Genomic DNA, 19,399 nt, shown 5'->3' with positions numbered 1-19,399 from the left:
CTCTCAAACAAACTGCTGTTAATCCGTAACTGTACATCCTATCTCAAACATTCTTGCACGTGAGACTTGTGGTGAGTCTTATGAACGTATCAATGTATAATATGTGGAAAAAAGTCAGAACTGAATAAGCAGTGATTGTGGGAATGTGGAGTTTGTCCAACATGTTAGTGACAGAAATTTAACATTGGAATGAATGAGACAAAAAAATGGGCTTTGGTTTCATGTCTCTACGACATTCCTACTGGCCATAGGAATTTTTCAGTCATTTTTCAAATTAGTCAAGGGTCATGTTCAGCTATCATTTTTGTCATGCTTTAAGCCTGTAAATAACAATAAATGGTGAAAAAAGTTAGTTGCTGTAATTTCTTCAGATTCTTAAATTGAGAAGTGGTGCAAGTGTTTTCACTCTTAAAATAAAGAACATAATCTGAATCCTTTGCTGAGATAATTTGCAAAATATTACCATACCTTGTTCTGGCTTGATATCAGCTGGAAAATCTTATTAAGAAAAAAGTTGGCAAGTTTTTTTTTCTATTTAAATGAAAAATAAGACAAATGTTCTAGAAATAAGTTTTGTTTTTGTTTTCTTTTACTTTCTTAGAAATCATTTTATTAGTAGGAGAATTTTCTCTTCATCCCTCAGTGGATATTTGTGATAACATTCAACAAAGCACATTGGAAAAATCAAAACTGGAAACAGAGACTCAGACAAATTTAATTAAGTAAAAAGTACAAAGTAAAAAGTGACCTGGCTGAACCTATTAAAGGTTATGTTATCTATTTTATAGTAATACTTTATAAATATGTCACGTTTGAATTTGGAGCTGAAAAAAATTTGGAGTCCTCACATTTCCACCATGAAGGAAAGCCTCAAATTGACTCTCCAGAATGCAGGAAATTTCAGCAGAAGGACCCAAGACACCCTCCCCTCAATGTGTAAACCACCTACAGCCATTTTTTTTCCAGGAATTTCCCCTTGTGGGACTAATAAATGCATATGTTATATGTTATACATAATAGATTTACTGTTTATTTTATGTTTATTTTTTCTGCGCAGTAGGTAACACCCACATGCCACAGTACTTCCTTAGTTTCTGTAAACAGGTTGAGTAAATGATGTCTCTGAAGGTGTTGGCATTATTATCTGAGTCTATTCCCACTGGATGATAGATGGATGAGACTGCTTTTCTAGTGGGGTTTGGGAATTTAAACCAGCCACAAGAGGGGGCGTTTTTTTTTTTTTTTTTTTTCCAAGTCAGAGCTGATATGTATTTGCAAACAGCTGGGATACCGTACAGGTTCAGTGTGTGTCCTTCACCTTCTATCTGCTGCTGCGGATACACACTCAACTGCAGGTGCACAAACACAAACACTGTGCACCATCTGCTCGTGAGTCTCACTCTGCCCATCAGACTTCCACAGAGGCGGTGTGTATTTATAAACTGACTTCACTCCATAGCTTGTTTCAGATGATTGGTGAGAACTGAACGCTCAGGCCTAGTTCACTCAGAGAACCTGTCATTTGTGTATGCGTGTGTGCATGTCTGTATCTGCTTGTGTCTGCGTATTTTAACTTAGGACGTGTCCAAAGTTTGTGATGATTAATTGCAGCGTTAAACACCTACATTTTGTCATATAACACTTAGAAACAAATCTGTATAGGACACAGGAGTATAATTACACAGTTTTGGCCAGCAAAATGACAATTAAGGCGAGATATTTTTATCCTTTGCTGTGTGTCACATGTTGCTACATTGAGTTGCTCTGGTAGCAGTTTCTGTAATGACAGAGTAGAGCCAGTATCCATGGAAATGCAGATAGAAAAGTTCAGCTTACACAACTTAAAATAAAGAGAAAGGTAAACAAACTGGATTTATATAACCATGTCATAAACTCACTGACATTTTCGTTACATATATATTTCTATTCTATTCATCAAATGCGCCACTACTCCTGCTCTTTACTGTTGCCCTTTGATGCTTTACTCTAGCCACTTGATCTACACAGTTAAAGGCACTCTGTGTTATAGTTAGAATTAAAATTACATCCAGTGTGTAAGTTCTTATCTAAGTGCGTGTTGTTTTTGTCATGTGACTCTTGTGTTATTTGGTTGACCTTGTGGGGATGCATCGGAGCAGATGGCATGTGGTCAGCTTTAAGCTTTTAGCTTTGTTGGTTTTACGTCACAGTTACAACCAGTATCACGTGTAATCAATTATCTCTCTGTGTAAACCCGTCAGCTGCAACAACACAAAAGTATTTACTACAAACTGATGAAGAGTTCTAGTATGTAGTTTGTCATGATACGAGTGAAAAGATTAATTAAATCTCCATCAGTGATCACCTCGGCATAAAGGGCCAAAATTGATCCAGTACTCCTAACCCCGATCCTACCTCTCACCCAAGGCAAATATTGATCATGACCAGTGCTCCTGCTCAGAACAGCCTTCTGAACTCAACAACTTTAGCCATCTTTCTCTGTGTCTGATGTGCAAACACACATTTTCATAAATGTATATTCAGGTTTTAGTTAATCTACTGTAGTTGTTCTTCCTGGGAAAAACAAGGCAAGTTTATTCACACGGTGCATTTCACACACAAATACAGTGTGCTCCACGTAAATAAAATAAGCATCCAGTGGAAAATAAAAACAAAGTGGTCGATCCAGCTGATGTCATCATGTCTATGCGTGTGCTGATGTCAGCATATCAATTGACTCTATATATGTGCCAAGTTTGAAGTAAATTGAAACGAAATTTATGCTTTTATTGCCTGCTCCTGGAGGATTCTGTTGGGTTTCTGTAAACTGGCTTAGAGTCTGGTTTTGACCAACTCTATATATAAAGTGTCATGAGATAACTTTTTTGTTGTGATCTGGCGCTATATAAATAAAATTTGATTGATTGAGTGATTTAATTGGTTTTCCCCTGTAAGTCGCTTTGGAAAAAAGCGTCTGCCAAATACATAAACATAAACATAAACATTTGAAATTTCGCCCATTATAAGTAAATGGGAGAAGTAAAAACATTTTAAAAATTCATGAAAAAATCTGAACTTTGACCAAAATGTAACCACGTCTATTTTGGGTCACTGGTAATCTATAAACTCAATTTGGTATAAATTTAAAAAATAGTTTTGCTGCTACAGACATGTGAAATTTCTCCCATTATAAGTAAAGGACGGGGGAAAAAAAAAAAAAATGCTTAAAAAAATATGAACTTTGACCTATTGTTCTCACAATATAATGATGTTTTTTCTGAGCCACTGGCAATCTAAAAACCAAATTTAGTATGAACTGAACCGAGGGTTTTGCTGCTACAGACATTTGAAATTTCACTCATTATAAGTAAATGGGGAAAATTTTTTTAAAAAAAATTCATAAAAAATTTTAACTTTGACCTAATGTTCCCAAAATGTAATCAGATCTATTCTGGGGTCACTGGCCATCTATAATCCCAATTTGGTATGAATTGATGCAATAGTTTTGCTGCAAGAGTGCTAACAAACCAAGAAACAAACAAACAAACAATATAATCCCCCTTTCCTCCCCTTTTGGGAGCGGGGTAAATATTTCTAATTTATGTGGAAGCACAGGCCAGACTTACAGTGTAATCAGAATAAGTGTGAATGTAAGTGAATGAGTGCAGGTTAAAGAATCACAGACACATAAAAAGAGTAATATTATCAACCTGGTTTTAAGAATGTCTACATTAATGGAAAGTCTGAGCTCTGCTGGCAGTTTGTTCCAGTTGTTTGCAGTGTAAAGGTTAAATATCAGCTTCATTGTGTTTAGTTTTATGTGTAGAGGTTTATATTCCCCTACACATATTATTTATGAATTCTGGAACTAAACCACTGAGTGATTTGTACAACCCCAATTCCAAAAAGGAACATTTTTCTGAAATTGTTCCATAATTTGTAGACAATTTATTTTTCACAGATTTCATGAACCTCTGCCCATCTTTACTTCTGAGAGACTCTGCTTCTCTAAGTTGTTCTTTTTATACCAATCATGTTACTGACCTGTTGCCAGTTAACCCAGTTATTTTTAAGTGTTCTCGCAGCTGTTTCCATTTAGTTCCACTTAGTTTTCCAGCCTTTTGTTGCTACCATCCCAACTTTTTAAAGACATAATACTCCTATCAATTTCAAAACTGCCCCTTTCTTTCTTAAAATAGCACATTTTCTCAATTTATTCATTTGATATCTTTTCTATGTCCTATTGTGAGTAAAGAAAGTAGGTTTCTGTGTTTGTGTATATGTTGCACAACGACCCACTTTTTATGGAACTGGGATTATAAACTAGTAGTAAAACTTTGAAATCCCATTATACAGCAAACTGGAACCCAGAGTGCAGATTTTAGGGTGGGTTTGATGTGCTCTCTTCTCTCATTTCTGGTTAAAAGTCTGGCAGCAGCATCTGAATGAACTGCAGTTTGATGCAAAGGCACTGGATAAGCTACTATTGGTCTTTTTTGGACACAAATCTGTTAATCCTGCTAATATTTTTAATTTTATTGGAAGTTTGTTTTAGCGAAAGTTAGACGTCTGTTTATTAGTGCACCATGGTTACAAAGAATCAGCCACTAACAAACGATATATTACATTTTCTCCTCAAGGAAATACATAAAAATTTGACTGGACCAACTTACAACTACTGTAGTCTATTGAATGATGCACAAACTGTGTACAGTCTGTTTAGTGCAGCCTTGTTTCAAAATGGAAACAATAATAAATACATTTTTATTTTTTATTTTCAGCAGAATGAGAAAATATGGACATTTACACTGTATTGGTCTTCTGATTATTCCAGTTATAATAACAGTCAGTTTCATCTTTGAAGCACAAATAGTGAATATTTCCACTGTACAAAGCATACAGAAACATAATAAATGGCTAAAATAATTGTAAAAAAACAACAACAAAAAAACAAAAACGGAAACACAGCGTATGTGGTTGTATTAACAACTTTTAACTGTTTTTTCATAAAAATTCATAAAATCTGAATTTAAAACTCTTTACTGAATTTCATAAGACTGAATGACCAGAGGGAAAATGTACTGAAAATGTATTCAGATGATGTGTATGTAAACCTCTGACCTCAACTTTAAAAGGATAAAAATGCACCAGAGCTTTTTGTGTCAGGACATTATGTGCAGACTAAAAGTGATAAACTGGCTGCAAAATAAAACAAAGGGAACACACAAAACAATCAGAAAACACCTGACATGTTCAACGCTGCACAGTATACGGTTCTTATAGGGTGTAATTTATTCATCCGCTGGGAGTGGTTGCCCCCCCCGCCACCCTCCTCGGCCTGCTTTTCTAAAAACACGTTGACCTGGATCGGCTCTCAAACTGAGAAATGAGGCGACTGGCTGTTTCCAAGTACACTGGCTCTGATGGCGTACGAGGGGGAGTCATCAGCAGGGCTACAGAGACAGCCCACAGGTCAGAAAATAGCTCCCATCATCTGCTTATCAAATCTAAAATGGACTGAGGGGAAAAGTTATCATGATGACGCTGAGGGCTTTTGGTGGTGATTTCTCTCAGTGACCTGCTCGATGGGAAAAATCATGTGTGTTTGTGGTTTTTAATGCTTTTTTTTAAATGTGTGATAAGGAGCTGTGATGGATGGTCCTAATGCAGACAGAAAGCGCCTCCAGCAAAATATGCCAAAAAAACGCATTAATATCTCACTGCCACCTAGATCTGTGCTATTTCCATACACAGGTGGCCGAGCTGGCAGTAAGGAGAGTGTTTCCTTCACCTCACTTGGCTCCGTGTCCTGCTGCATGACTTAACACTCTCTAATTAGTAGTAAGTAATAAGCTACATGGTGCAATAATATCATACCTGTATGTGCAATACACATCTGTGCAATAACTTAATTATGAATATGTATATAGGTAGAAATTGCGTGCAAATCTATTTATTTATCTGATTCTTCTCCATTTTATTCTGTTGGCTCTTCTTATTTTGTTCACCTGTAAACTGCAGCTGAAGGAGTCCAAGAAAAACTTCCCCACAGGGATGATAATGTATATCAGGGGTGTCAAACTCATTTTAGTTCAGTTCCACATTCAGCTTAATTTGATCTGCAGTGGGCCGAACCGGTAAATAATAACGTAATAATATATAAATAATGTCAACTCCAAACTTTCCTCTGTTTTAGAGTGAAAAAAGTTAATTTACATGATGAAAAGGTTTACATTTAAAGCTGTCCTTTCAAAAGATGTAAATAACATGAACAAACTGAAAAAATCAGTGTAATTTTAACAATATTCTGCCTCAGTTTATCATTTACACATGTACATTATAACTTACAGATCACAGTGGATCTACAAACATACAAAACATTGAGTAACAGACAGAAAATTATTAAAATTGTACTTACTTCTCTTAAGACATTTCAGGTTGTTCATATTTGTTCACGCGATTCGCTTTTTTTTTTTTTTTTTTTTTGCGAAATTATTCTTTGTTTTAGTGTAAATACATGAAAATATTTACATTTACAAAGAGAAAAATTTGGAGTTGTCATTATTTCTATGTTATTATGGTAGTATTTTACTGGTCCTGCCCACTGGAGATTGAATTAGTCTGAATGTGGAACCTGAACTAAAAGGATTGGTAATATCCAGTGTAATTTTGCATTTCACAAATTCATCCCAAGGGCCGGACCGGACCCTTTGGAGGGCCGGATTTGTCCCCCAGGCCGCATGTTTGACACCTGTGAAGTATATCTTATCTTAATTTGAGGGGCTTCTATCAAACACAGTCTTTGACGTCTATAGTTTAGCGACTGACATACTGGTTTCATTAGAAGCTATTATTTTTGTCATGTTCTTTTACTTTTTTCTTCAACCCACATTCATTTCTTACGTGTAAATGACACTTTGTCTTTACTTTGCTGTAGAACTTTTGCACTTGAATCATCAAACTGTTACCATACAAGCCAATGAAAAAGTAACAACTGTTGTTTCATTCAGACTGGTTACACTTTGTTCCCTCAACTGTGAGTTATCCTCAGCCCACTCATTTGCTGGGTGCGCCCACTTAGTTAATCTCCTGACCTCTGACCCCTGCCTACACTGCTCAGTACATGTTACTGTACCCCAGCCTCCCTCCCACGCAACCCAACACCCACCTGTTGTCTCACGAAACTAAAAGGAAAGGTGTGTTTAAAAATAAACCATGCAGAGAGAGGGAGTGTGAGAGAAAGAACAGAAAGATGGGAAAATAAGGTTTCCATGGAAACTAAAGAGTTGTGTCTAATTAGCCAAAACACCTCAAAGAGGTCTGAAATAAGAAAGCATAAAACTGGCACTAACATAACCTCATGGTTGCCATGCTCCTCATTCTTTGCCTTTTTATTTATTTAGATTTATCTGACTTGTTTACAGAGACTTGTGCCGTTCAGTCTGCCCAAGTATAAATGGTTTTGGCCACAAATGCAGCCACTTTGATTTGTCCATTTATAGGATAGTTATCAGAATCTGAAGCATCTGAAGACTGATTCAGCGTCACACACACACACACACACACACACACACACACACACACGCACAAACGTGCATGCCCACGCACACACGCACACACGTACGCACGCACACACACACACACACCAACCAGTCTGCAAAAGGAAAATCCCTCTCTTTTCTGAGTGCTGTTAGAACTGACTGAAGAACAGGGATGTAGATACTCCATCACATATCATCTGAAACAATCTGGAACATATGACCACTTCAACCTCAGCTCAGCAACATGTGTTCGACTCGTCATGAATTAAGAAACACAAATCACTGTTATGTAACCTGTGTTTAACCAGATATAACACATAGCATCACTGAATTGTTTTATTTGGCATGAGACTGCATGTAAATGATATAAGTAAGATGGGCTAGGTCAACAAAAAGTTCATTTTTATCTCTAGTCTAGGAGTCTAGTTTGTATAAACCACTCATGTTGTCAGATAACTAAACATTACACATATCAGCTGACTCACATGTTAATGCACAAATACAGTTTGAATTTAAAAAGTGGGTCATCACTTTTAATGTGGTAGCAATTACTCTTTTCCACCTCTTTGATCATCTTCAGGAGGCCAGCTATCAATCTCATCATGGTTGACAGTGCAAGTAATTTGTGATTCCCCCAAAAAACAGAAAAATCAATCTGCCATAAACAGTGCACTTGTTGGATGCCTTTGAAAGACAACTTTGGCCTATATTTTCATGTTTTATTATCTGATACTAGTCATTTTTTTCTATCTGCCAAAATTGAGGTAGTTACGGTCAAAATTGGGTGTTGTGAAAATCATGACCTTGAGTGTGTCCTTTCAAGGTCATTAAAGGTCAAGAAAATTGGTATCAAATGAAAGGCCATATATGACTTCTGATTAGTCGATAATATTATGTTAGTCGATATCTGCCATCATTTCACAGATGTAAGCCATTTTGTGAATTTATACAAAAGTGTGACATGCAAACTTTCAACTGTTATAACACAGAAACTGGAAGTGATCAAGGAAAACTAAAAGAACACTATTTCCTCCTTTTCCAAGTTGAACATTGTGGTGGAAGTTGTATTCTTCTATCTTAAACAGTTCTGAAGTTATAAGTGAATGAAAATTACAAAAAAGTACCAGAAATAGCATATTTTCTGCCATAACTCTGAAACAGGAAATGATACAGAAAAATGAAAAAATACATCATGTCCTACCGTTTCAAGCTTTATAATGCGGTGCTAGTTTTTTTTTCTCTCTCTGCAAAACTGAGAGAGTTATGGGTGAAAATTGAGTATCTTGAAAATCATGACCTTGCATTGACCTTTCTAGGTCATCCAAGGTCAACAAAATTGATACCAAATGAAAGATCATGTCTGACTTCCTATAAGTCGATAATACAAAGTTAGCTGATATCGGTCTTAGTTTTCGCGATAGAAGCCTGAATATGCAAATTAGGTGCTTGACCCCCAACTTGGCCTATATCTCAGCTGTACTTTGGCCTACTTTAACAAAAACTAATCAAGTTGACTAGAGACAATGGCAAATCATTTGGTCATGGTTTAATATCAATAATGCTTGAAATGTGACCACAAGAGTGCACACAGACAAACACACAGACAAACAGACAGACAGACAGACAGACAGACAGACTGACCAATATGCGTGCCCTGTGAAAGTAACTATTTGATCTGTTTTGGATGGTAAATTATCCAGATTTGAACAGATGTATTTTTTTGTAGTTACTTCCAAATAATCTTCATGAAAGTTCAATGAAAATGGACAACTATACTGTCATCTTTCTGTGCCACATGTTATCCCTCCTTATGTGTTGAATGTTTATATCCTAATGTGATAATATAATATAATATAATATAATATAATATAATATAATATAATATAATATAATATAATATAATATAATATAATATAATATGTCATTTTGGTGGTTATTACTAGTTTGTTTTACTTTGGTAAAGGCAAAAGTTGTGCAGAGGTGGACTCAGTTGTGTACATGTACACACATATGTATGTAAAGAATCACACATTGTCATTCATCTCACCTGCACAATTTGATGCTTTTTGATCTTGAGCTAATTATTAAAAATAAATAATCTCAGTTTCTGCTACTAAATATGGATACTGTGGGATTCAGTTTAACCTCCTGAGACCCAGGAAATGTCAGCAAAGTACAAGCTTTTTTGTTTTTTATTAAATAAGTGCGCCTATATTGGAAACATCATGATACAACAGTTCTTTCAGATGCAGTTTTGAAAATTTTATGGAATGTCCTTTGTGGTGGACAGTTTTCTTTTCTTTTTTTTGTATAAAGTTGTGAAACTCTTGTCCACAAGTGGACAGAAAACCCATAGCTGGGTCTTAGGAGGTTAAGGTTATCTGTTGTCTAAACAATATGTGTTAATAATAATCAGTGTTAAAGTCAAAGCAGAGTTGCCATTCGAAACTAAGCCAATTCAATTCAGTTGTCCACAATCTTTTCAAAATACTACAATTTCTGTCCTTTGACCTTCCATTCAGTTGATGAAAAAATAAAAAAACAGATTAGCAGGAAAGAAATGGAAGAAACCTCAGAAAGTGCCACAGAGGAAGCATCCCTCTTCCTGTGCAATAGGTGTCGTGTGTGTCAGAATTAAACCACCAGATTAATGACCTGACTGTGACTATACTTAGACAGAACTCAGCATGGAACACAACAAATACCACAAATCCTCACATATCAGGCAAGAAGAGTTAAAACAACAATCCTGACTCAGTATGGGTTGTAGGTGTGAAATAAACTACATTTTGAAATGTTGGTGATAACAGACCAGCTGTGAAACACCTTTCACAGCTGGAAATTTGACATTGCTATACAGAGATTAAACATGTTTTCAGCTTTATTTCCAGGTTTGAAACTGTTTTACCAAGTTACATTACTTGAACAAATTTAGTAATGACCAAAACCTTCATGAGGCTTTGTTTTCACAGATGATATCAGACAGATGACTCAGTGTAAAGTTATTACAAACACACTTTTAATACCTCAGGCACACTTTAAAGTCTCTTCAAGGATGTTGTGTTTTTTTATGTCAACGCAAGTATCTGTCTGAGTGGACTAAAATGAAAATTATACATCCACATGCTTACTCTGGGGAAACAATAGCATGTATAAATAGGAGGCATAATCAGAGCGCTCTCTTCCCCCTCTCTCTCTCTCTCTCTCTCTCTCTCTCTCTCTCTCTCTCCTCTCTCTCTCTCTCTCCCACTCACTTTGGTGGAGATGGGCATATGCAGAGCGAGGCAGGAGAGGACTCCACTCAGCACTATGGACAAAGCTCAGAAGCTCAGACCGGAGATATGCGTAACTTTGTGAATCGCAACGTGGGAGCAGATTTGTGAAAGACATGTTTTTCTATTAACACAGAAGAATAGATCGACAGTGAATCTACTCATGTGTCTTCTCATCTTTTAATGAGGATGAAACCAATGTTAGTCTTCATGAGATTCAGTCTGCAGTAACAAACAGGTGAGTTTTTCTTATATTTGATTTTATTTGTAACAAAATGTCAGATCATCTCTGAACCTCATGGTCATAAAGTACATTCTTAATCTTTTTATTGTCAAGACTCACTAACTCTTAGCTTTAACTTCATCAAGTAACTTCTCTCATTTCAGCACAACAGAGTAAAAAAAGGGCAAACTCTTTAACTCCTGTAGTCTAACTCAGAAAACATAATCAATACTTCAACAAAGCATTCATGTGGCTGAGTAAATCAACAGTGAAAAAAAAAAAAAAAACAAAAAAACAAAACAGCGGTGGAGTGTAACAGATCGAGGAAAAGATTTTAAAGGCCAAAATCATTTTCAAGGTTAGCATTCAACCGTCCCTCCCCTGCTGTCAATTATCCTGCAGGCTCTGGGATTGATTTTCAGCACTGGACAGCTCCTGTGGCCTCACTCAAACCAACAACACGTCACAGCTGCTGCTTAGTTTGCAAACTGCTATGTCATAACTTCTGCATACAGCATCTGAACTATTGATCTGCATTTAAGACTTCTGTGGTTAGTAACGGATGGGCAAAAATGGAAACTTCAGCTTCATTTTCAGTCTGTGTGGTTTTAAAAAGACAGTCCTTACTTCATCACAAAGCAGGCACAACTAATATTAGTGATTTAAGTACAAAAAAAGTAAAAGTACCATGAAAAGTATTATTAATTACTTGTGTATGCTGTGTGTTTGACTAGCACTGGGTGCTTTGATCTTTTACATTGTGTCATGTTTCATAGCTACGTGAAGTGTAGTGTAGTATAAAGTAGTATACAACTGAATACAACTCCCTCCAAATTACGCTTAAATGTAGTATTTTTACAATGTTCACTTTTTTTTTCTTGTGGGATGTATTTCCTCTGTTGCTGTTAATTCAGTTTTTACTATATGGAGTATTTGTACTTTGATATGTAGGATTACAAATGAGTACAAATCCTGTTACTCACTCACTCCCTATTTTGATACTCTGTAGGTTTTGGATTTTGAGTGTTTCAGTGCAGTCCTTGGAGACATGTGGGTTTTTCTCACATATTAGTTTTATGAAATCATATGTCAGACTGCCAGCTTTACAACCTGTAGTTGTAAAAAATAGTTACCAGATTATCTCTCATGCTGTTGGTGTTGTATGTGCGTAAATGGCATTACATGTGGTAGTAACATCCTCTGAGGTCATAATCCTTTTATTTCAATCCACATTTCTTTGTTTCACACTGTGTCTTTGTGCGTGTATGTGTGTGTTTGTTTGTTTTTTTCTTTTGTTTGTTTGTTTGTTTGTTTGTTTGTTTTGTTTCTTTCTTTCTTTCTTACTTCTCATAATCATCAGATTTCACATTACACAAATGGGTTAAAGGTCTCTCAGCAGCTACCATCCACCTTTCATATTGTTGTTTGGATTGGAGGATTACAAGGCCTGGTAATCTTATATTTGATGAGGACTTCCTCCATCCTTTCCCCTGCATGGGATTATACCGTTATATATGTCATTTTTGATTTCTCTGACGATCCTTCTGTAACAGCCACGTCAGATAGGAGTATCTCCTGATACACTGGAAATAATAGATCATTATTTTATTTATTTTATTTTATTTTATTTTATTTTATTTTATTTTATTTATTTTATTATCTGTAGTCTGTTCCAGATTAGCCCAGTTGTGATCAACTGGATTTATGCGTATTTATGACACTTAAAGGACTGAATAAGTCGGTGTATGCCACAAATCATGTCGGGTTTGAAAGCCTCAGTCAAACTAATGTGGATCCCTCGTATGAAACTCCATGATCAGTTTACCTCGCTTCCTCTCCTCCTCTCTTCCTCCTCCTCTTCCTCCTCCTCCTCACAAGTGTTCTCACATGATACCCACTGCACACAGCACAGTGAATAAGCCCCATAGGAGAAGAGAGATGTTCCTATGGAGACACATAATACAGTACTTATGATCAACCAGTAATTACTGCAACTCTCCCCTAGGCTTGTGTCTACAGAGAAAAAAAGACTTTAGCAGTTTACAGTTAGTTGCATTTATAAGATCAGCATTTTTTACAGTTGCTTTGTAAATCTGATTCATGCATTTGAAGCATTTATTCAAATAATCCACATGAACTTAAATGTAAATCCACTTTTATGAATCCAACAATAACGACACTCTTTCAGTGCAAATATCTAGTCAAATATAGAAGTTTATTTCAGTCAAGGTTATGTCAAAAGATATTTCTTACACTGTTCATTTAGGTTTTAGCCACAATTTGTCCACATGCTATGTTTTTCATCAGAAAACGAATACGACTGTCTTCATTTTACATGTTATTTTTAATTTAATTTCACACACACACACACAGAGTCCAGCTCTCAGGGGTTTTAGAAGACGCCATAAAACAAAGCTGCAGTGGTCACATTACATTCCAATGAAATTAGTGATTTTGGAATTAACTGTGACTTTGAAAAACCCACAAGACACCGTAAATTAGAGCTTGATTTTCTGCTCAGTCTTAAACCAGACTGTTTTCCCTCCTAAGCATAGTAAATAAAATTCTCCACAAAAGAGTTTCTTTCCGAAAGCATAACCCAAATCACCAAACCGAATAAAATGTATCACAGCTAAAAAGGGCATTATTATCTATCATTGTCATATTAAATCAAACTAGTAATTGCCTCCTCAAATGAAAAGTCACCTGCTAGTTACTACCAGTACAATCTAAGATCCTTTTGTTATTTTCTCATCCTCAGGGCCATCATTATAGCAACATTTTTTATGTTTCATTCTATTGTTAAATATTTCCTTTATTTAGGCCGAAACTATTCAAGTCAATCTGAACACAATTTTAGAGTAACATATTTAATATATGTAATATAACATACTTTATGCATTACTACAATACTTAGTGACTATATTTTATGTGTCATTCATGTGTCATTAAATACACCTTTGGAAACAGTATAAGGACATTTCATACAAATTTATACACCATGCATCTCAGTTATGATAAACATATTGTGCTTCCTTTATAGATATGTGGATGCAAGAAGGAACCAAACTATGATATTAAAAAGAAAGAAAAATTCATCAGCAGTACATCATAACAAATGTTTTTCCTATATCTTGGTACCATGTGTCTTATCTAAACAGATGAACTTTATGTGCTGTGTTGTTTTTTTTCCTGGTCCCGCTCATGATGCCCCTGACTCTGACTCGACTACGATCTTTTTGAATCTCGCTGTCATTGTTCAAGAGGTCTGTAAGGAAAGGTCATGGTTTACACTGAGGATACTCCCCTCCAGAACTAGCAAGCTGATGTAATCAGCCCATCTGCCCTTTTGGGATTATCTGGTCAAATATCACCCTTTATCCAACCCAATCAGCCACCGTTGCTAATATCTGTCCTTGATGTAAGAGGAAAAGAAGTCTGGAAGCATCACACGCAAGGACTCTATGTGGGTGGACCACATGACATAACACTACATTCACATCAACATCTGTATGTGCGTCTGCTAACATATGTTGTTAACATGGGAATGATGTAAACTGCAGATGTCAGGAATTATACCCAGGATAATCTGTTGCTACCTTGCAGGTTATATTGAAACTAAACCTCTGACGCCCTTTTGTGTCCACATGCGATTAACCTTGTATGGGTTATGCAAACCTGGTGCTTTTGGTTCTCATGGTTCGCAACGTGCTGACATAATACGCTGAGCAAAACAACCCTCCAACCTTGTCATCAGGCCAAACAGCAGATCAATTGTTCCTCTAACAGTAGATTACCACTGATTCATGTCTTTTTTAGACCTTTGGTCCCTTCCACTTGCCTGTCTGGTTTTCCACCCCTGGTTGGCCTGAAGGTCCCTAAGGCTAACAACTGGCAAGGACCTAATCAATAAGCTTTCATTCCAACAAAACTGTGTGGTTGGCCTTCTGCCTGGTGCATTAGGGCATGGCCAAAAGAGGCATTTTAAGTCTTCTGATTCACAATTTTGGTGGCTCCACCATTGAAGTCATTCATTGTCATTTTTAGTTCATGAGTTTTATTATCCCAAAGTGTGTGTGTTTAATGTTCAAAGGTTTTTCCCAGCACTTGATGGCGTAAAAGCCCACTTTGCTCCGTCTCTCTCTGCAGAAAATGTATCATGAGAAGGCAGTGTGTGTAACAAGACAGACCTGAGCTCGTAATGCCTCCGTGTCCAGCAACGTACTTTCATGGTTGGAACTGCCCGCCCCAACCTACATTACTGCCCTCGCGACGCAGCCTGATATCACTGGTGCAATGGGAGCGGTGCGAGTCAACAGGTAGGACAGGAATAAAACCATGTCATTGCAAATGTTCCTGTTCTATGTCCAGGACGCACACACAAAATACTTTGTCTCATCGATTAGGGCCAGTGCTGAAGCTCATATTTAGCTTTGGTCAGTTTTCCCCTGAGTAAAATATGTAGCTCTTTGCTGCTAAATGATACATTGTGTTGAGGATGCTACTAGCTTACTTGTGTGGCAGGTCATACAGAACAGCAGATATTCATTAAAAAAAATACTCCCCCACTGTTGCAGAAAATGACTCTGATGCAAAGCACCATGGGAGAAAATACAGTCAAGTAGAAGTCAGAGAAAGATTCTAAAAAAAAAAAAAAAAAAAGAGTTCCTATGGAAATTACATACACTCTTAGTCCACTGATGAGCTGTAATGTACATTTTTGTGAGTTCATTTGCATGTTATTGAAGGTTTAATGTGTAAAATTCAGGGGATTAACTGCAGAAATAAAACATCTTCAGTTTTCAGTTCTCATAGCGTATTATCATCTGAAAAATATGATATTGTTTGCTTTACTATTGTTAGCTAGCTGCTTTGCCATTTTTCTACAGTAGCTCACAGTAGCTTTTTATACTTTTTCTTCTTTTTCATTTTTAGGGGGTGGTACATCATGGTCACCTACTATGTTTGAGTGAGAACCAATCCCCCATCCCTCCATCCCCCACCCCACCTTTATCTTTTGGGCTTTGAGCAGCCACCATAGGAGTGGCTTAACATAGGAGCTAAGATGTTACTTACTGTTTATTGCTGTTTATTAATGATGACTTATTACAATCATTCAAGGCATTTTCTCCTGTGTTTCTGCAGATACAGCATCGTTTCCACAGATGAAGATGCTCTGAAGATCTCCACGTTAGGCCTCCACAATGGCCACAGTCCTCTGACTCAGCAGACACTGCTGGAGGCTGCATGAGGAATGAGGAGGAGGAGGAGGAGATTGTCTGGGAGGTGAAGAAGCCAGAGGGGCTTTGTCATTAAGAGTGACCAAAGATCCTGTCATCCACAACAGCTGTCGTGCTTCTCCTTCTTGTCGTCTGGGGCCTTGATCTGAGCACAGGCCGCCTTCGCAGCCGCTTTTGTGAGAAGAATGGCCAGTTGCAATGTGGTGTTCAACAACATGGAGGATAAGCCTAGACGATACCTGGCTGACATTTTCACCACCTGTGTGGACATCGCTGGCGCTACCTGCTGCTCATCTTCACCACCACTTTTCTTCGTCCTGGCTGGTGTTTGGTTTAGTCTTCTGGGAGTGGCGCTGGCTCATGGGGACTTTGACCTTCATGTCCCAGTGAAGGAAGGTGATGCTCACAGCAACATGAAGGAAGAACAAGAGGAATGGCGGCCATGTATTCTCCACATCCAGGGCTTCATTGGGGCTTTTCTCTTTTCCATAGAGACCCAGACCACCATTGGATATGGGTTCCGTTGTGTTACTGAGGAGTGCCCAGTCGCCGTGGTGACTGTGGTGGTCCAGTCCATCGTGGGCTGCATTATTGACTCCTTCATGATTGGCACCATAATGGCAAGATGGTGCGGCCCAAGAAGCGGGCGCAGACCTTGCTGTTTTCACATCATGCAGTTATTGCTCTGCGATGGTAAACTGTGCCTCATGTGGCGCTTGGGGAACATGCGTAAGAGCCACATTGTCGAAGCGCATGTTCGCGCTCAACTCATTCGCCCACATGTGACAGCAGAGGGTGAGTATCTGCCTTTGGAGCAAACAGACATTGACGTCGGTTACGATGACGGCCTGGATCGGCTGTTTCTTGTGTCGCCTCTGGTGGTGGTCCATGAGATCAACAAGAACAGTCCTCTGTATAACCTGAGCCGTACCGACCTTCAGAAAGAGAACTTTGAGATTGTGGTCATTCTGGAGGGAATGGTGGAAGCCACAGCTATGACCACTCAGGCCCGTAGCTCTTATTTGGCCAAGGAGATCCTGTGGGGCCACCGCTTTGAACCTGTGGTCTTTGAGAAAGGTGACCGCTACCATGTGGACTATTCCCGCTCTTCATAAGACCTACGAAGTGCCATCTACGCCTCAGTGCAGTGCCAGGGAACTGAACCAAATGAAGGGCCGCAGCAGGCAGTCCTCATCCTCCACCTCTAGTTACTCGCGGTCTCCTTCACCTTTTGCTCCAAGAGCAGCCCATCACCTGCTGGGGTCCGCACTCCCCCAGTGGCATTTTGCTACGAGAACGAGGTAGCCTTGTGCTGTGGGGATGATGAGGAAGAGGAAGATGCGAAGAGGAGCCAGGGATCATAAGAAATGACAGAGAGGGAAAGCTGAGAGACGACATTCACTTGGGTTTCAAGGAGACTTTTGTGGAGGAGCAGACGGTGGAGATGCTGTGTGTCTGGACACAGAAAATCAAATCAGCCTTGACAGACTACAGCCCACCCTACCTTTATACATCAGCAGAGAGTCAGGGGTTTTAAAACCAATCAATGGGTAATGGGTGCCCTTCCATTTGTTTCCCTCTCTTTGTCTTTGTGCATCCAACCAAAGTATTGAACCAGTGTAAAAATAAAAGATGGAGGACACCATTTAGACTGTACATCTGGCGGAAGAGTGTTTCTTTGTAGTTTTGGCTCATAACTCTTCTCGGGTTTGAGGTATTGTACACTCTCAGTTGGAACATCAGCATCTATACAACTCTTAAAAATGGTTATAATTATCTCAGATCATGAGGTACCTTGAACATTTCTTGCTTTCTCAATTAATTTATTATGACCGATAGGTGAACAGGAAAAAATAATTTTTTGTTCTTGATTTCCATTCATTTTTTGTAAATACAAACATAATGCTTTTGTTTCAAAATGATCACTTCAGTTGCAATTTATACAAATAACACTTTATTGGTAGCATGTAAAAAATTTCATCATATTTTTTTTCTCTGTAATAATAAATTATTTCTGTATTTGGCACATCTATCTTTCTGGCTGAGTTCTTTTATCTTTTGTTTTTTAAATATGCATTTTTTTTTAATAATCAGATTATATTCAATGAAAGAAGTTAAACCCTGAAACCACATTCAATACTAAATAAACATGTACAAAGAACAAGCACTTTATTATTACTTCTATCAGTAATTTTATCAGTAAGTACAAACACTTTGCAACAGTGTGTTGTTTTGTATGAACAAAGCACCTAATAAAACACTTGAATTGTCTCTACTGTGTATTTCCTCCCTAAGGTAAAGACTAGATGAGGCCACACACGTCTACGCAGTTTAACCTTGGATCAAAACATTTGTCTGTAAAAAGGGAAATAATGTAATAACTAACAACACCTTCAAATGATCACCATTTTTCAGGTGGTTTATGGTCATTTGTTTAGAAATCTGCCACATTTCAGAACAAAAATATCTTTGTATTTGATCTCTTTTAAGTATGTTTACATAAATCCTAAATGAAGCCCTTAAAGTCAGCATTGAAGCTGTAGTGATACTAGTCTATTCCTAGGTCTTTGTACAATATATAACAAAGCTGGTATCTATAACATGTGGTGAACTTGATGGGTCACAACTGGAACTCTATTTTTGCCGCAGTAACAAAAACATACCCTTAAGCCCCATCTGTCTTCCTGTTTCTCTTTTTGGAAAAAATCACAATGAAAGTCCTAAGCTATTTCTGTGTTTTGTTGGATACATTTAAAGGTTATTTTGACATACAACAAAAAAGACTAGAAATTGTTAAGTGATGGCAGAAAAACTGTGCTGAGAAGCAAAACAACTCAACAATACAAATGAATAAACAAACAGGCAGTACTTTGTGGGGTCCAAGTGCAACACCCTGGTTGTACAAGTCTTTGGAGTAGGCTGGACTCTGTTGCTCGAACCCCTAAGCACATCAGGATTTGTTGAAGTCCATCCTTCTTCTCTGGTCAAGACTGTATTTCTTTCTGTTGCACAAGCTCCCCCATGTGGTCTGATAGTGACACAACAATACACACATAGTACTGAAAGATGCCTCTACTGATATGCTGGTGTGTTTATTTGTGGTTTTCCTACTCACTAACATAATCAGCATCAGTACTTTTGAAC

General features: G+C 37.6%; 1 pseudogene; it reads left to right on the top strand.

The window, feature by feature from the left end:
- The first annotated feature begins 10,768 nt into the window (after nucleotides 1-10,768).
- LOC115427357 (ATP-sensitive inward rectifier potassium channel 12-like) lies at nucleotides 10,769-18,526 on the top strand (annotated as a pseudogene).
- The last annotated feature ends 873 nt before the right edge of the window (nucleotides 18,527-19,399 follow it).

The sequence above is a fragment of the Sphaeramia orbicularis genome, chromosome 1 (genome assembly GCF_902148855.1).
Source record: "Sphaeramia orbicularis chromosome 1, fSphaOr1.1, whole genome shotgun sequence".
In the NCBI taxonomy this organism is placed as follows: Eukaryota; Metazoa; Chordata; class Actinopteri; order Kurtiformes; family Apogonidae; genus Sphaeramia; species Sphaeramia orbicularis.
This window is presented reverse-complemented; position numbering and strand designations above follow the sequence as displayed.